The sequence below is a fragment of the Rhineura floridana genome, chromosome 3 (assembly GCF_030035675.1).
Source record: "Rhineura floridana isolate rRhiFlo1 chromosome 3, rRhiFlo1.hap2, whole genome shotgun sequence".
In the NCBI taxonomy this organism is placed as follows: Eukaryota; Metazoa; Chordata; class Lepidosauria; order Squamata; family Rhineuridae; genus Rhineura; species Rhineura floridana.
In genome coordinates, this window is record NC_084482.1 from 219,325,913 (window position 1) to 219,333,659 (window position 7,747).

The 7,747-nt window shown below is 45.9% G+C and overlaps 1 protein-coding gene across 2 annotated transcripts in view; it reads right to left on the reverse strand.

The window, feature by feature from the left end:
• Nucleotides 1-5,086, reverse strand: part of LOC133381666 (zinc finger protein 420-like) — a 43,520-nt gene extending 38,434 nt beyond the window's left edge. For both annotated transcript variants that reach the window (XR_009761707.1, XM_061621030.1), the window contains exon 1: nucleotides 4,986-5,086. The gene's annotated coding sequence lies outside the window, so the exon portion shown is untranslated. The remainder of the gene's footprint in view (nucleotides 1-4,985) is intronic.
• Nucleotides 5,087-7,747: the final 2,661 nt, after the last annotated feature.

Sequence of the window (7,747 nt, forward strand, 5' to 3'; positions counted from 1 at the left end):
AAGAAGCAAAGTAAGAAGAACACCAACAAACATACAAAAATATAATTATCCATCTTTGGAGACGGCAGGTATTGCCACCACTCACCATATGCTCAGAGGCACATGTTACCAAATTCTTCCAAGCTACACAGCAAGTGGATTGGACTGTGAAAGACCAACCCAAATGGTGTTTGCATTTTGACAACTTTGTAGGGCAGTCCAATATCTCAGAGAGGAGGTCAGGTCTCCTGCTCCCCTGGTGCATTCACTATAGCTGCCCAAGTTCCCTGCTTTTTAAAGTTTGGTAGAAATATCTGTGGGCTATAGGTACATTCTTAAACCACAAGGTTTTTTGCGTATTAGTGAATACACATCTAAGTCGTGATCCTACTTGGAATGCTGTCTACAGTTCTGGTTGCGTGACCACATAAATAGTATTCTAGAGGTGGAAAAGGTAGAGAAATGGGCAACCAAAATGATCAAGGGTCTCAACATTTGGGAATTTTTGCTGTAGAAAAAAAGCTTAGAGGACCCACGATAGAAGTGTAAGATCACACAGACCTTTAAAGCACATGCAACACAAATGTAAAGCACATGACTTGCCCCAACGAATCCTGGAGAATAGTTTTTCCTCACTGTGCTACATTCCCAGCATCCTTAATAAACTACAACTCCCAGGACTCTTTGGAGGAAGCCATATGCTTCCCATGTACACTGTGGATGTGCCATAAAGGGGTGTGGTGTGGAGAAACATGGATAACACCCTCTGATTTAGTAGGGAACTTACACCTGGTGTAGGAAGAGGGAGCGGGAAGAAGCGCCCACCAATTTGCACCCATTTCAGGAAAAATGTCACTCGCTAAACAGTTTGTCTGCCGGGCTACCCTAAAACAAGGAGGGCAAGGCCACGTTTCTGCTTTCCTGAATTAAACGGTGACCTTAATTCCAACAGAATAGGAAACTGGGGAGGGCTGGTAGAATGAAGGTAGTGAAAGAAGAGCCTCACTATTCAACTATCACAGCTGAACCAAAGGACAAAGGAGGACACATGAAGACACGGCCCATTTAGCGCCCCGTTGTCGACTTAGCTCTGTTGCAACTATGAAGTGCCTGAATCTCCAAGCTTAAGGCCCTGAAATTCATCATCAAAGACACAGATGTTGACACAGCGCTGAAGTTGGTTCCCAGTTCCCAATTTGCTTGAAAGTTCAAAACACTACGAAAGAAAAGTTGACATCTACAGCAACTTCAAGCCAAAGTTAACATGTCTCTGAACCCCAAAATATATGTTGGGGAGCCCTGTAGGATATATCACTGTGATCGGGGGACTCCACCATCAAGAATAACAGTAAATTTATGCAAACAAAATAATCAGGCTTCTGATATTATCATAAATGCATAGAAGTTGTAAAATCATAAAAATAAGTAACTGGGGGTGCCCATCCCAAGATCTGCTCTGGGCCAGGACAAATCATACACCCCAAGAAAGGGGAGGATGTCCTCTACAAGATGCCAGTGTATCCTGCCTGGCCCAGAGCTTCTGCTGTGCGCAGGGCACGGATGATAGCATCTATGCACAACCAAAATGGACAAAAAGAGGCAGAGAGAAATAAGGAACTGGGGATGCCCACCCCAAAATCTGCTCTGGCCAGGATGCATCATACACCCCTGGAAAGGGAAGGGTGTCCTCTATAACATACCAGTGTGTCCCACCTGGCCCAGAGCTTCTCTTCGGCACAGGGCATGAATAAGGCCATCTACAGAAAACCAAAATGGACAAAAACACTCAGGAAAAAATATGTAACTGAGGGTGCCCACCCCAAAATCTGCTCTGGGCCAGGACGAATCATATACCTCAGGAAAGGGGAGGGTGTCCCCTGTAACATACTAGTTTGTCCCACCTGGCCCAGAACTTCTGCTGGGTGCACGACACGAATAATGGCATCTATGCACAACCAAAATGGACAAAAAGAGGCAGAGAGAAATAAGTAACTGGGGATGCCCACCCCAAAATCTGCTCTGGCCAGGATGCATCATACACCCCTGGAAAGGGGAGGGTGTCCCCTCTGACATACTAGTGTGTCCCACCTGGCCCAGAGCTTCTCCTAGGTGCATGACACGAATAATGGCATCTATGGAAAACCAAACTAGACAAAAACACTGAGGAAAAAATAAGTAACTGGGGGAGCCCACCCCAAAATCTCCTCTGGGCCAGGACAAATCATACACCCCAGGAAAGGGAGGGTGTCCTCTATAACATATCAGTGCATCTCGCCTAGCCCAGAGCTTCTGCTGGACACAGGGCATGAATAATGGCATCTATGCAAAACAAAAATGGACAAAAACATGCAGAAAAAAATAAGTAACTGGGGTGCCCACCCCAAAATCTGTTCTGGGCCAGGACAAATCATATACCCCAGGATAGGGGAGGGTGTATTCTATGAGATGCCCATCTTTCCCAGCTAAAATAATGAAGAGTAAATAGGGGACAAGATGTAATTTGCAGTGACCAAAATCTGCTGTGGGCTATGAAAAATCATTCACTTGAGCAAAGTGGATATTGTCCTCTGTGAGATGCCACTTTCTGGAATGGTTTTTCTTGTGGGCCCCCCGTTTCTTATTGTTTTCAGTGAGTTTTTGTCTATTTTGGTTTCCTGTAGATGCCCTTATTTGTGCCCTGCGCCCAGGGGAAGCTTGGCTAGGCAGGACACACTGGTATGTTATAGAGGACACCCTCCCCTTTCTTGGGGTGTATGATTTGTCCTGGCCCAGAGCAGACTTTGGGGTGGGCACCCCCAGTTCCTTATTTTTTTCCATGTTTTTGTCTATTTTGGTTTTGAGTAGATGCCCTCATCCGTGCCCTGCACCCAGTCGAAGCTCTGGGCTGCATGGGATGCATTGGTATCTCCTAGAGGACACCCTCCCCATTCCTGGGGTACATGATTTGTCCTGGCCCAGAGCTGATCGCAGGGTGGGCACCCCCAGTTACTTATATTTTCTTTCGTGTTTTTGTCTGTCTTTGTTCTGTAGCTCCACCGAGAGCATCTGGGTTAAAATTAATGGGGCAAGTAATAAAAGGAATGAGGTGCTTGGGTGGTTGGCGATCACCTGTGGCCGAGTCAGATTGTCTTCCAAGTTAATTTGGTTGGAAGACGCCTGTGTGTGAATTTGTTTTATGTGGGGAGATCGGCGCACGACGATCAACACACAATCTTGACAGAAAAAGGCTTTGATGCAATGGCATGGATACCATGACAACTGGAAGTCCTTTATCTGCTGCAGCCTTCATCTACCTTCACAGCCGTTCATACCTTCACACACGTTGTTATCCTCCGCCTGTTCTGCCGTTGAGGACATTCTTGGATCGTTCTTTGTCTGGTTCCTCTCCCTTGACCCTACTGCCATGGGTGACCCTGCTTGGAGCACATCACTCTCGACAGCATCGCTCACAGGGTTCATTGGAACACACAAGACCACTCACCACTACAAAGTGACAATCCTGCGAGGGGAGTGGTGCTTGGAGTCTACTACTGACCACCCAATCAAAGACGAAGATGAAAAAGTAACTTTTGAAAAGCAAATTGCCAATGTTTTGAGGAGACATGATGTAGTACTAATGGGGGATTTCAATTATCCCGATATCTGCTGGGAGACAAATTCTGCCAAACACGGCCCCTCCAAGAAATTTCTGACTTGTGTTTGAAATAACTTTCTCCTACAGAAAGTGGAGGAAGCAACCAGAGGATCAGCTATCCTGGACTTGATTCCTACCAACAGAGATGATTTCGTGGATGAAGTGGCGGTTACGGGAACTCTGGGGAAAAGTGACCACACCATACTTGAATTCTTGATTTTAATAGAAGCAAAAGCTGAGAGTAGCCATACATGCACCCTGGATTTCAGGAAAGCTGATTTTAATAAACTCAGAACAATTGTAAGTACGGTTCCATAGCAAGCGAGCCTAATGAGAAAAGGAGTCCAAGATGGGTGGGAGTTTCTAAAAAAGGAAATTCTAAAAGCGCAATGGCAAGCAATTCCAACAAGGAAAAAAGGGGGAAAACAGCAGAAGAAGTCAATGTGGCTTCACAAAAAGCTTAGTGAGGACCTGAAAACAAAAAAGGACACGTACAGGAAGTGGAAAGAAGGCCAGGCTACAAAGGAAGAGTACAGGCAGGTATCACGGAATTGCAGGGATGGCGTCAGGAAGGCTAAAGCTGAGAATGAGCTGAGGCTTCCCAGCGATGCTAAAAGCAACAAAAAAGCTTTCCTCAGGTATGTGCATAGAAAAAGACAAAAGAAAAGTAATGGTGGCACAGCTACTCCATGAGGATGGCAAAATGGCAACAGATGACCAAGAAAAGGCAGAAGTGCTCAATTCCTACTTTGGCTCAGTCTTCTCCCGCTATTGGTGTGGGCACCCCTAGTTACTTATTTTTTATGATTTTATGACATCATTAGGCATTTATGATAATATCAGAAGCCTGATGATTTTGATTGCATAAATGTATCGTTATTCTTGACAGGGAGAGTGCCCCGATCACAGTGATATATCAGACAGGGTACCCCAACATATATTTTGGGGTTCATCAGAGACATGTTAACTTTGGCTTGAAGTTGCTGTAGCTGTCAACTTTTCTTTTTTAGTGTTTTGAACTTTCAAGCAAAAAAGGAACTGGGAACCAAATTCAGCGGCGTGATATGCCCGAGGAATGCTTCGATCTGACCCAACAACGCCAGCTCAGCTCAGGGGAGAGGCAGGCCTTGGGCCGCAGAGCTTGGAAAAGTTACTGTTTTGAACTACAACTCCCATCAGCCCAATCCAGTGGCCATGCTGGCTGGGGCTGATGGGAGTCGTGGTTCAAAAAAGTAACTTTTCCATGCTCTGGCTTGGGGCAGAGCTGCATCCTCCATTTGGAGGGTCTGCGGGGAGGGGGCCCTTCAGGGGGGCTCTCCCTCCAGGGGGGCTCTCCCTCTGCCACCCTCCCCCTCCGCCCCCCATTGCATACCTTTGTTTCCAGGCTCCCTCCCCCCACGCAACCCCGCTCTCCGACATCGCTGCGCGCATGAAGAGGCCTCTGGCGTCTCCACTCTGCATTTCTTGCAGAGAGGCGGAGCAGGAAAGGGAAGTCCCTCCTTCGCGCTCTTTCCTTCGTTAACCCTTTAAAGAGCAAAGTGGCTGAAACTCCTGGGCTGCTTCGCAGGGAGGGAGAGAGGAGGCGGGAAGCCCCTTTCTGGCCGGTGACCCTTCTGCGTATTAAAAATAAAAATGCTATGCACATTTTTTAAAAAGGGCTTCGAGGGAACAGCTTAGGCTAGCCTAAACCCTCTTTCCTTTACCTGTTAGATTTCCCTGTGCAGGGACTTTTTGTGTTGACTTGTGATTCCATCAGAAAGCGGCAGCCTGTGGGAAAAGGGGCACTCATACATCTTGCAAATGCAGTTCCATGTTCTCCCGTGATCAGAATTTCAGCCTCCTTTTCAAAAGCAATTAAAATTAAGTGTTCCATATTTAAAATGGTTTCAGGTTGATGTTTTATGATATTGGTATAACGTGCATTTTTACTTGTTTGGCTATATTGTAAGCTGCTTGGAAAGGCAGGGTAGAAACATGTGAATCCATCATTGCTTCTGCAAGCGGAACCTGGGATGAGTGGTTGACCTTAGCCCAGTCCATCACCCTAAACCACCTGACGGGATTATCATGAGGTGCAAAAGAAGACCGTCTCGATTGTGCGGCCTAACATGTAGAATGCCTGCCCCACTGAGATCAGGCAGGGATCCACTGTGGGGTGTTTTCCCCACTGAAGATATATCTTTTCACCCATGCTTTCCCCAATCCTTCATATTATTCATATCGATTCCTGATGTCCTTGGTCATTGTGATAATGTTACTGGCTTTACTGATTTTTATTGGATATCCTTTTTTTTAATACTGCTAACCACTTTGATATTCCTTTCTGTAAATGAAAATTGGTACAGACAGATATAAGGCAGATATTACTCTTGTTCTTTGCAGATGCTAAATGTTGCACCAAATGTCCAGAAGATAAGCATCCAAACAAGGACAGAGATCCCTAAGTGCATTCACTATAGCTTCCCAATTTCCCTGCTTTTTAAAGTTTGAAAGAAAGATCTGCGGGCTATAGGTACGTTCTTAAACAGCAAGGGGTTTTTTTTGCCTATTAGTGAAATTATTTCTCTTTTAAACCATGTTGTAAGTTACTTGGAGACCTTTGGGGAACCAGTGACTAACAAACATAACAACAACAACAACAATAAGCCCCTTAGAGAAGCCTCTGTCACCATCTTGGTTGATGGCAGCCCTGAACGCAGCAGAACACAGGAAAGAGGTAGGTAGAGTGACCGAATGGGTAAGCAGCCTGGGAGCTCCCTGCCTGAGATCCATGGCAGTTCTCTCCCACCCTAACAAGGGGTCCTTCAGGAGCCCCTCTGGGTTGCAGGGCTCCTCAGCCGGGCCCGAACTGGCCGCCCCTTGGCGCAGGCCCTCTATACCAACACTGTTATCTTCTCAGCGCCAGGTCAAGACTTTCCTCTTCTCCCAGGCATTTTAGCATGTGATTTATACTGTTTAAATTTTTTAAATTGTGTTTTAAATTGTTTTTATAAGATCTGTTTTAAATTGTATTTGTTTTAATATTTTTAGTTACTGTAAACCACCCAGAGAGCTTTGGCTACAGGGCGGTATACAAGTATAATTAAATAAATAAATGAATGCCTGCATGGAGGCAGAGCACAGACAACATGGCTAGTAGTCACTAAGGAATGAATTTGTCTACTCTTTTAAAGCCTTCCAAGTTGGTGGCCATCACTGCCTCTTGTGGGAGTGAATCCCATAGTTCAAGTATTGTTTATTAATTTATTTATCAGATTTGTATCCCGCCCTTCCTCCGAGAAGGAGCCCAGGGCGGCAAACAAAAATACTAAAAGCACCTTAAAACATCTTAAAAACTAAACCTTTAAAAAATATTAAAACAGAACATCTTAAAAACTATTTTAAAAACAACTTTAAAAAATCTTAAAAAGCAATTCCAGACCTCCTAATAAGATGGTATCTGCAGGAGGCCCTCACCTGCAGAGTGCAATGATCAGGTGGGTATATAAGGGGTAAGATGATCTTTCAGGTATCCTGGTCCCAAGCTACAGTATATAGGGCTTTGTACACCAAAGCCAGAACTTGAACTTCGCCAGGTAGCTAATGGGCAGCCAGTGCAACCCAATGTGAAGCAGGCAATTGGTCAGTTATCTGAATTCAGGAACCACCAACCCACAGCGCCTCCGTCTTGCTACGTTTCAGACTCAGTTTATTGGCCCTCATCCAGCCCACCACCGAGTCCAGACAGCGGTCCAGGGCTTCCATGGCCTCTCCCAATTCAGATGTTATGGAGAGATAAAGCTGGGTGTCATCAGCATACTGTGGACACCTCGCCCCAAAGCTCCTGATGACTGCTCCCAAGATCTTCATATAGATGTTAAACAGCATGGGGGACAAGATGGGCAAGCTGCATAGTCCCAAGGAGCCTAGTTGCCCCCCCCAGCTAGCAGTTGTGGACAAGAAAGAGGCTGGCTTGTGCAGCTGTGGCAAGCTGAGCAGGCCCTAGCCAGCTGGGGAGGACTAGCCTCAGAGGGAGGCAATGGTAAACCCCCTCTGAATGCCGCTTACCATAAAATCCCTTTTCATCGGGTAGCCATAAGTCGGGATCAACTTGAAGGCAGACCATTTCCATTTTACCTTGCCTTAAATAAAGTG